Source organism: Arachis hypogaea, chromosome 20 (assembly GCF_003086295.3).
Source record: "Arachis hypogaea cultivar Tifrunner chromosome 20, arahy.Tifrunner.gnm2.J5K5, whole genome shotgun sequence".
Taxonomy (NCBI): domain Eukaryota; kingdom Viridiplantae; phylum Streptophyta; class Magnoliopsida; order Fabales; family Fabaceae; genus Arachis; species Arachis hypogaea.
The window spans coordinates 118311163-118320349 of NC_092055.1; the positions used below are offsets into that span (position 1 = coordinate 118311163).

Sequence of the window (9187 nt, forward strand, 5' to 3'; positions counted from 1 at the left end):
CCTCAAAGGTATCGTCAATGCCTTCAGTTTACCAAGGAACGGAGCACCTCCCAAGTTTCACCATTCATTTTTTACTGTCCTTAGAAAACCCTCATGAGTAAACCAGGAATCTAAACTCTGAACGGTCTAGGGCCCCCTCTCACTCTTGTATCCTCCACAATCAGCGGGAAATGATCTGACAAGTCCTTTGGACCACCTTTCAGCCTAATGACAGGAAACTCCTCAACCCATTCAATATTAACCAGCACCCTATCAACTCTGCTACCAGATTGACCCCTGAACCATGTGAACTTCCTATCAGTAAGGGGTAGATCCACCAACTGCATGTCTTGAACCCAACTCTTAAACTCTTCCGCTGATACCGGAAAACTCGTTAACCCTTTGCGATCCTCAACTTGCAAAATCTCATTGAAGTCCCCTAACAAACAGAAAGGACCCTGGCACAAGCCTGCAATATAGCTCAATTCCTCCCATATCACCCGCTTTTCCTCCCTTCCGTGTGCCCCGTACACCAAACAATAAGCACACTGAAAGTTATTCTTTGTTAACACTCCCTCAATGCACAACCACCTATCTCCTTTATAACAATTACTTTTCTGAAACATCATATCATCCCACATCAATAAAAGCCTCCCGGCTGCCCCAACAGATTCCACAAACTCCCAACCTACAGTACTATTTTCCCAAATCCTAGCAACATCATATTTCGAAATAACCTCCCTTTTTGTTTCAAGCAAACCTAACATGTTCAAATGATACTCTTTCTTCAACGTTTTTACCATACTCAACTTTCTGTCCCCCTTCAATCCCCTAATATTCCAGCAGCTCACAATCATTTAATCAAAGTATTACTCACCATACGTTTGTTCTTTGGACGACTCCTTCTTGCCTTTTCTTTTTGTTTTGACAGCTTTCGCTTCTCCGCTATTTCTTCATTCTGAGCTTGCAATATACTCATGATATCCACTTCTTCATCATACAAGACAGCGCCAGATTCCATCGCCAGAGCCCATGTAACTTCATTTTCCTTGATCTGTGCTTCCTTGGAAATCCTGTCTTCGTCTCCCTTAGTGATCCTCCCTCTGTCTGTTTCAGATTTAGCCCCATCCACAAATGTTCCCTCAGCATTAGCCATACCTTGTATGCCCTCTTCTTCTCCTCGGTCTGCCCACAATGACGTCACATACTCTCCCAACCGGTTCAAGTGTGGCGGTGGTGCACTCCCTTCAGCAATACCGTCATCAACATCCCCTTCCTTGCCTGTCATCACCTGTATCCTGCCCTCATTGACTGCTCTCATCCCACCACCCCTAACCGTACCGCCACCACCATCCACACCCCACCCGACCCCTGTGCACATCCCTGGAAATCAACCACAGCATCCTTAAAGACATCCGACGACTGGCGCGGCATAATCGGCCTGGCCCCTTTGGCGTTATCCTCCGCACCCGCAAGGTTGGCCGCCTCATTATGCACTTCACGCCCAGACGCAGCAAGAGATGCACGCTCCATCTGCTCACCCTTGCCCAGACGCTCAACCCGCCTACCCTCTGTCCGTTCCATCTGCTCACAAGTTAGGGCTCCAGTAACCCGGTTGGCCCCTTTCCAGCCCAACCCAGACCCATCTGTCTTCCCCCACTCTAGCCGCACACCCTCAAGACCCCATGACCCAAAGCCCTTTTGATTTAGTGTTGGGTTTAAATGATCCAGGCCCGTCTCACACCCCTCCATGTAGCACCCGGTCTGGTACCTTAATGGATGGCCCATAGGCAAAGGCCCACTTGGTATAATACTAAAATCAATATCCCTCTCTCCCCTAGTACAAATCCTCTGTATAACCATTCTGTCAGAATCCACTTCTTCACTCCCATATCCCTTCGTAACCGCCTTACCGTGATTCTGGGTACTACTCACCAAATCTACTGCATCTCCATATTTTTTGAAATTCAAAAACTCAACGTTCACATCATTGAATAGCACCTCCGGAATTACTATTCTATCCTTCCCCCAGTCAGCCCCCTGTGCATTACCGGTTATCACGTCCGCCGCCGGATCCCACTGCACCGCCGTCTTTGTCATACTATATTCACGGGAACTGTCGACGTCACTCCCCTCATAGTCCTTCTTGCTCTCCACCGAAATCTCCAGCCCACCAGCCTCCAACCCCATCTGTTTCACATATACTGTAAATTCCTTACTCCCAATAGCAATATGTACCCACTCTTTAATTTCATCAAACTCGCAGGTATCAACTTGGAACCTTCCCACCCTAAAGGAAGCCCCTGCTCCTGCTTGGATATCACAGTGGAGAACTTCGCCCCATAGACCTCCTACCACTGTAAATGTTTCTGGCGACCAGACATGAAGAGGCATTCCATAACACTCCAACCACACTTTGTGAGACACACAGCGTTCTGACTCTTCCCATCGCCGGATCCGATGAAAGACTTGCAACAGAGTATCCATTTTAAAAGTATAAGCCTCATCAGCATGCTCCACCGTATCAAAAGTTAATAACACTTTAGTCTCCCCGATCTCCCTCACATCCTCCACATGATGCAAATTTGTGCGGATAACTCTCTTCAAAGAATGGGTGTCCATTGGTTTCCGTGTGCTGCCTACCAAGCTCCTGACCAACCAGTTCATATTCTCTGCTACGATGGGTACTTCAACCCTTTTCGTGCACCCATGGCCTTGTTGGGATTGCATTCAGCTACCTGCCAGCGTTTCTCCTACCACAGAATTATTAACCTCTTCATTAGCATTAAGAATTTTCTCTGGCCTCCTTTCCAGCTGTCGTGTAAACTCCACATGCACCGAAAATAAAATGCAGTGTTAGATTTGGAATTTGAAAAGTTGGATGAGAGTATTTTTGGAATAAATGTTATTAAAATTTTAGTTTCTGTTTCTAGAAATTTCAGTCCTCTATGTCTCCATTTTTTGAAGGAATTAAAGTGGCTGAAATTTTATGTTCGAAAACTAAAATTTTAGTTCCAGTCTCTAACAATCAAATATAATAACGAATCTCAATCTCTCAATCTCAATTTCGATCCCAGCTTTCAAACACTACCATAGAGAAGTATGAAATCTTGTGTGTTCAAAAACACTTGTAGCTTTAAGGTTGTTTGTTAACATTTAATCATTAAAATGAGTAGAAACCAAAAAAGACAAAATTCAACTATATATTTCAGTTGTGGAACTATCAATTTTCTAAACTAAAAATGTTCTTAAAGAAAGTCTCATGATATAAAATTGGAAAAGTACAAGAAAAAAATAATATATATAGTGAACAACGGTTTAAAAAAGGAAGGTAAATTTGAAATTAAAATTCATATTTTAATTAATCAAATAATTAATATCAGATTTTTAAAATTTGAAAAAATTAGGATTAGCATATAAACCATTACGTACGGTTACGCATTCACATATTGTACGTTTTGCACCCCACCACCCCCTCAACAGCATCGATCTCTCCCGCACCTGTCGTCATCGTCGCCGCAAAGCTCTTGATACCGCCACCCCCTCACCGCCGCACTAGGTTCTCTTCCAACCTTATTAGTGACGCCGTTTTGTACTCTCTCACTGGCGTTGATCTCTCTCGCAATACTCATCGTCGTTGCCACAAAACTCTTGACGTCGTCTCCCCACTCACCGCCACACCAGGTTCTCTTCCAACCTTGTTAGTGGCGCCGTTTTTGCACCCCTCACCCCCTTATCCATGTCAACGTGGATCTTGTTAATGGCGGCCATTATGAGCTTGTCACACTCGGGTTCCATCCACGTTGTCACGAACAACGCCAGATTCAGCCTGGAATTTTCGTCCAGCATGAGCTCATCGTTTATTATCTGGTACGCTGCCTCCTTGGTTTATTTTAGTAGGTATGCGTATGATTATTTTAATTCTTAGTCGGATGATGATTTTAGTATGTGTGCGGATGATTATTTTAATTCTTATGTGGATGGTTATTTAATTGTAATGAATTTAGCTATATACAATTAAAATATGTTGGATGTTCAATTTACTAATTATGCGAATGATTAAATTTTTAAATTTTTGAATTATTGAATGGAATTTTTTGGTTGGATAATTTGGGTGGAGTATTTTTTTTTTATTTTATTGGGTCAAATCTTCAACCCGTTGTTCACATTGTTCAGATTCTCCGTTGTCTACCTAGCAGAACCCTTTAAAATATTGAGACTCATTCTTCAATTCACTCTTTCCTTTTCTAAATCTCATTGCTCTCTGAACTGTCTTCCCTCTTCCACTCTCACTTCACAAGCTTTGCACCGAACTAGAGTTTTCACATGGTGCGGTGAGCGTGGACGTGTGAATATTGAGCTCCGAGAGGTTATGTCCTTCGTGATCTTTGTGACAGGTGACTCCTAGTGTGTAGGTTCGCTAACAGCAACCATGACATGTGATGATGAAGTGATGAGTTAGATCTAGATCAAAATCAAGGTTTTTCAGCGAACAATTATCAGATCTTTGGTTGATTGATGAACTATTTCTCAACGATTCAAACACATGCTTCTCGATCCAACGTGACTCTTATGCAAGATCCAATGAGTTCGTATTTTTTGAATTTAAGTGAGCATCCAGGTATTTCTTTAACAACTACTCCTCTGAACACTAAGAACTATTATGTTTGGGAGAGATCGATATAGATTTTTATCAAAACAAAAAAACAAGATTATGTTTATTGATGGAACTCTGTGAAAATCATATCAAACTGATCCAACACTTTAGGCTTGGGATTCTTTTCTATTGTCTTGGCTTTATGCCTCTATGAGTGCTGAAATATTGCCCAGTGTCATATGGTGTAATGATACGTATGAGCTTTGGGAGAAACTTAACCATCGCTTTTATCAGGGAGATATATTTAGGATTGCAGAATTGCATGAGGATTTGTTCACTATGAGACAAGGAAAGTTGTCAATTACTGACTATTTCACCAAATTCAAAGGCATTTCCGAAGAATTGGATGAGTTTATGCCAATTCCAAGTTGTACATGTGTGAGTGTGGCTTTGGAATGATGAAGAAGTACATTTGAAAGACATGGATTTTAATTTCTAAGAGGACTTAGTCATTAGTATTCTGTTGTCCGGTCCCAGATTATGTTGATAAAGTCTCTCTCTACCATTAGCGCTGCTTACTCTTTGCTTCTACAACAAGAGCTGCAGTTTATGAACACTGACAGTGATCTTGGAGCTTTGATTAATGCTGCCAAAACTGGAACGCAGCATCCAAGGGAAACAAGTTACAATATGGGGAGAGGAAGAACGCGTGGTGGAAGGTCAGAAAAAGGATATGGGGGCAGAGGACTTCCAAAAACTTGCTCACACTATGACAAATATGGCCACACCATAGATACATGCTATCAAAGGCATGGTTATCCTCCGCACCTACAAAGAAAATTTGAGGCAAATAATGCTAATGTCAACAACATTGTCACCATCAATTAAGTTGCTGAAGAGAATGGTGAACTCAGCAAAGTTATCAAGTCCAATGGAGAGAGCGACATCAGTATTGGTGGATTATTTTCAGATAGACAAAAAGAAGCATTAATAATTTGACTCCAACCATACTTGTACCTTTCACAGGTATACATCACATCCTTTCTCTAACCAAACATGATTTAAAAATTCATGATCTGCACAAGTTTATTCATTCCTATTTTAAATTACACCTACAAACTTTATATACACTATATATATTCTCACCTAAGGTGCAGTTAACTAGCTAAACTAATTAAGTTACATGCTAACTAACTCTATACTAGTTATACAATAATCTAACTAATTTTTTCAAGTTGATTAAGCTACTGCTGAGTCAGCTTCTAGTTGCTTCTTCCCTGAACTACTATGATCTGCTACAGATGGAGGTAAAAGTCAAAATTTTAAAAATACCAGAAATCTTAATAGGGGATGGAAAACTCATAAAAAGACCAGCTAGTGACTGTTTCTTCGGTTCCATTTCAAGCAAATTCTCCCCTTAATTTGAACACAACACTGCCTCCAATAACCTCATAATCAAGGTGACCCACAAGAAGAACCTGCAAAAGAAAAATCCATAATAATATAATCAAGTAGCTGCAGATGAAGATAGAGTTTGAAGGAGGAGAAGGAGGGGAATAATTAAGATTATACAAAGAAGATGGACTAAATTAGGTCCAAATTTCAAAATTGCAGCATCCAGCGTAGCAACGAAGTGTTACATCATCACTGTGATTGATAACTCATAACCGGAAAGAGATCCAGGGACCATTACATTGCCTGGAGCTCAATCAGAAGGACTACTATGGTGAAATTTGGAATATGGATGATTAAATTGAGTCCGAAAATCTCAGGCACTACTATGAAAATTTACTCAATTGATAATACTTGTAGATTATTTAATGAAATTATTTTTGAAAAATGATTGCAATAGTTATCGCATATAAGAATAAGTATTTAGTATTTTTTAAATATTTATTATATTACTATAAATAACTTTAATTATTCATGTATCTTAGATTATTCTAATAGTTAATTATTTAATTAAAAAGTATAAATTATTATGTATATATAAATATATTGATTGATTCTTAGTATGCAGAAATTTTTTGAAATAATTGAAACTTTTATTCATTTTTTAATTTTTAAATAAAAAATTACTTTTTTATATTTTCAAAGATAATATATACATTTTAATTTTTATTTATTTAAATACTATAAAATTTAATTAATACTTCCAATCATTATTCATTATTTTTTATTGTTGAGGATATCTTTTTCTTTTTTCTTTGGACATGGTTGAGGATATCTTTTGAAGATAATAATCTATGTTGTTTTTTTTATTTTTTTGGGGGAGGGGATAATCCATGTGGTTTACCATGTAATTATTTAGATTGAAAAGTTTTGCTCAGTTTGGGCTACACGGCGATGTACTAAAAGGCTGACTCAGTGATGCTGAAATACAAAATTTGAAAAATTCCAGTTAATTGGGCCTTATAGGAATAAATATATTTTATATGAGCCCAAAAAAGTTACAACTTTGACTGATTTGGAAGTCTGCCAACTCAAGGCCAAAATGATAGGGGGAGTCTGCCCAGCATAAAACAGGGGATTAGCTGATTGCACATAGTTTACTGTTCACATGCTTATGAATGTATTGTACCTTTATTAAATGTACAAGATTACTTTAAATCAGGTCCCTCAAAAATAGAAAAAGATTAATCTCAAGTAATTCTTCATAACTTTTCTTTATAATTGACCGAAACTTTAAGCCTGATGAAAGTATGACGAGAGATTTAGAGTCAAGACTTAACTTGGTATTTGGTCATTCTTACAAAAGATAACATATTTTTTTATTAAAATAAATATTTTAATTTTCAACATTATTAATTTAAGACAATACGAATTCTTGGTTAAAAAATCATCAAATTATAATAGAAATTATTTTGGGAGAAGCAAAAGTTTTTTTATAATATGGAATGGGGTCTAAGCCCCTTATAAACTATTAATATAGTTATTTTTTAAATTTCTTTTATCGGTAATGGTTAAGTGAAAAAGGATCATTAACAAAAGTAATGTTATAAGAAAAGAAAAGTTATTGTACTATGAAGATATTTTTAAAAAGAAAAATATCATCGTAAAAGAAATGAAAAAAAGAAATGATAATATTGATACTTTGATAGTGTTGGTAGTGTTGTTTATAGTGTTAAATGAGACAATAATGATAATAAAATATGATTATATAATAAAAATAGTAAAAGTAGAAGTTTAATGATAAAAATGTGAAAAATAATAGTATTAGTAGTGATAATTAATCTTATTACTGAAAAAAGTTTTATGAATTTAAAATGCTTATAAATTATAAATAAAATTTTTACAAAATTAATTTTATATTATTTTATAGATTTGTTTTAACAAATAGTTTATATTATATTAAAATAATAATATTAAAAACCTAAATATTTTTAAAAGAAAAATATTTTTTTTATGAAAATTGACCGAAATTGAATTGAGTCTTTATTTTTTACTATGATCTTTTAAGAATGTGGAGGAATATGTAATTAGTGGGCAGAAGAAAAAGTGTAATCGCTTGCAGTATAATAATAATAATAATAATAATAATAAAGTTAAAATTACTATACTAAAAATTCATTTACTTCAGGACACTTTGGTTGGTTTTTGTGCTAAACAAAATTATATAATATTTTTTCATTTTAAAAATAAGCCTGTTTTGTATTTTTAAGTTTATTAAAAAATTAATATATTTAAAAACTAAAAGAATGAAGAAACACTTATTTTAAAATAGAGAACACCCTAATATGGAATGCTTAATTTGACTAAAAATTGTGATGGATGAGGCATGAGTGATGAGTAGGTAGATTTGGTGTCGGTTAGTAGAGAAAATCAAATTGAATTGAGAGTATTAAATGATAATAAATGTCAGAGAATTGGTAAAATTATTATTTTTAGCCAATAATTAATTATTAATATTTAAAATTATAAATAAAAAATATATTATTAAATTATTAAAATAAAAAATTAAATTAATAACTAAAAATATTAATAAAATATTTTTTAATTTTTAAATTATTAAAAAAATTTTAAATGTAGTAAAATTATTAATATTTTAATTATTTTAATAATTAATTTTAATTAATATATATTATATATATATATATTTGATATAATTTAGATCACTCATTAAAATAACTGGAACACCAATTTTCCAGTATACTTGAAAGTTGAAACTCTTCTTAAATTATTAATGAGGGAGGCAGCGATGCGTAGCCGCGTAGCACGGACAACTCGTTGCTTATGCTTGCTAAGCACACAACCATGTCCAATAACCAAATAACACGTGTCATTCATCCTTATCATCTCATGCTCATATTCGCTGACACACTGATATTCGTGCCACCATAACACATTACAAAGATATCAGTAAAAAACTTAAAAAAAAAAATACTTTTATTAAAATTTGGTTAATATTTAATTATTTAAAAAATAAATAATTTTATATTATTAAAAATATTATTAATAATTAATTAAAAAGTATAAATTAAAAAATTTACTGTATTTCTAACGCTTCTCTCATAGTAATTGCAAAGAGTTAATATTTTTAGTAGAAATATTTACATTTTTTTATATATTTTATGATTATTGATAATATATTAAAATAAATAAAATTTACTA

The 9187-nt window shown here is 35.0% G+C and overlaps 1 long non-coding RNA gene across 1 annotated transcript; it reads left to right on the forward strand.

The window, feature by feature from the left end:
* The first annotated feature begins 3921 nt into the window (after nt 1-3921).
* Nucleotides 3922-6416, forward strand: LOC112786658 (uncharacterized). The gene is made up of 2 exons (XR_003194287.3): nt 3922-4600; nt 4871-6416. It is a non-coding gene; the product is annotated as an uncharacterized lncRNA (long non-coding RNA).
* Nucleotides 6417-9187: the final 2771 nt, after the last annotated feature.